We start from the raw sequence: 2,385 nt of genomic DNA, 5'->3' as shown, positions 1-2,385 counted from the left end.
GCGAGATAAACGTGTTATTTTTCAGCCAAAATGTGTACTTTCTCTTGGAGTATCAGAAAGATCTTTGGCAGAGTGACTCGACTCATGGAGCTGAATTTCATATGTTCAGATCTTTGTGGTAGCTGCAAGTTGCATTTTAGGTCTAAGAATGCACTACAAAACACTTCCTAAGCAAACTAAATCTATAGAAAAAGTTTTCAAACAAAATGTTTAAGAAAGAACTAACACAAACTTGTTTGTTCCACTTCCTTAAGTTTGAGAGTTGAATAACTTGTCAGGTTCAGTTTTCCTCTATTTCAACTCTTAGTTTTGGAAGCGGTTTTACAGTGTATTTCAGTGGCCGTTTTGAAAGGAAGCTTACTTTTGAAGTTCACTGTTGTTCTACTTCAACTCTTACTTTTGTGAGCAGTTTCACACTGCAGTTTAAAGGACGTTTTGAAAGGAATTTTACTTTGGCGAGATAAGGGTTTTTTTTTTTTTCAGCCAAAATGTGTACTTTCTCTTGGAGTATCCGAAAGATCTTTTGCAGAGTGACTCCACTCATGGAGCTGATGTTTTGCAATGGACATTTTGAAAGGAAGCTTACTCTTACCAGATAATCATGTAGTTTTTCAGCCAAAACCTGTACTTTTCCTTCAAGTATCAGAAAAATCTTTGGCAGCAAGACTCGACTCTTGGAGATGAATAGCGTACCTAAGGGTCTTTATTGTAGCTGCAAGTTGAATTTTGCTCCTAAGAATTCACTACAATTTCAAACCAAAGTAATAATAGGGAATCCGCTTCCAAAGAAATTTGACAATGCACTCAGAAGCACCAGTTTATTCCACATACTTAACACTGGATGGTGAACTCCTTCTAATGTTCAGTTTTGCTCTACTTGAACATTTGGTTTTGGATACAATTTGAAACTCTTTTACAATGGACATTTTGAAATGAAGCTTACTTTTCCCAGGTACGCATGTAGTTTTTCAGGAAAAACTCTAGTTTCCTTGGACTATCAGAAATATCTTTGGCAGAATGACTCCACTTATGGAGTTGATTTTCATAACTAAAGATCTTTGTTGTACCTGCAAGTTGAGCTTTGGGCCTACAAATGCACTGCACTTTGAAAGCACACTATGCATAAAGCAGGGCTCTTCCAATGAAATGCTAAGATCTCTGTGGTAGGGTTTCTGTTACCGTTAGGCTTTAGAGGTGGAGTTAGGGTTAGGGTTATGATGTAAGGATAGTTCTAGGGTTAGGGTTAGGGTTCGGGTTTTGGTACAGTATTAGGGTTAGGGTTAGAATATAAGGAAAGTGCTAGGGTTATGATTAGGGTTAAGGGATAGTGTTAGGGTCACAGTTAGAGTTTAAGGAAAGTGATAGGCTTAGAGTTAGGGTTAGGGTTTAGGGTTCGGGCTAGGGTTAGGGTTAGATTTCAGGGACAGTGTTAGGATTAGGGTTAGAGTTTAAGAATAGCGCTAGGGTTTGGGTTAGATTTCAGGGACAGTGTTAGGATTAGGGTTAGAGTTTAAGAATAGCGCTAGGGTTTGGGTTAGATTTCAGGGACAGTGTTAGGATTAGGGTTAGAGTTTAAGAATAGCGCTAGGGTTTGGGTTAGATTTCAGGGACAGTGTTAGGATTAGGGTTAGAGTTTAAGAATAGTGTTAGGGTTAGGGTTTTGGGATAGAGTTAGGGTTAGTGTAAGTGTTTAGGGTAGGTTTAGGGTTAGGCTTAGGGTCTGCATAGAGAACTGTGTGAATCTGGAACAGGGAGGTCTCTATGGAAGTCAGTAGTTGCAGTGTCCCCTTAGTCGGCAGGTGTCTTCAGATGTACCAGGCTTCTGGCTACTAGAGAAAATGGTGCAGTCTTTGGAGAGTGGAAGGGGAAAAAGCTCAAGGAGTATTTCAACAAAAATCTGCCTTTGTCTTAGAATATCAGAAAGATAGTTGGCACAAACACTCCCCTCCTTAGGCTGCATTTAATATCAAAATATCTTTGTGGAAGTTACAAGTTGAGTTTTTTCACTAAGAATGCAATACACTTTCAAAGCAAAGTAATACTAGGGAAACCCTCTTCCAAAGAAACTTTACGATAAACTCACAGAAACCTGTGTGTTCCACTTACTTACCTTTGGAAGTTGAACAACTAGTGATGTCCAATGTTGCACTACTTGAACATTTGGTTTTGGAAGCAATTTGACACTCTTTTAGAATGGAAATTTTGAAACGAAGCTTAAATTTCCCACATAAGCATGTAGATTTTCAGCCAAAATCTGTGTTTTTCCTGGGAGTAACAGAGAGATCTTTGGCAGAAGAAATCCACTCATGAAGCTGATTAACATACCAAAAGATTTTTGTTGTAGCTGTAAGAAGAGTATTGGGCCTATGAATGCACTACACTTTC

Source organism: Tupaia chinensis, unplaced genomic scaffold, assembly GCF_000334495.1.
Source record: "Tupaia chinensis unplaced genomic scaffold, TupChi_1.0 Scaffold000037_21, whole genome shotgun sequence".
In the NCBI taxonomy this organism is placed as follows: Eukaryota; Metazoa; Chordata; class Mammalia; order Scandentia; family Tupaiidae; genus Tupaia; species Tupaia belangeri.
This window is presented reverse-complemented; position numbering follows the sequence as displayed.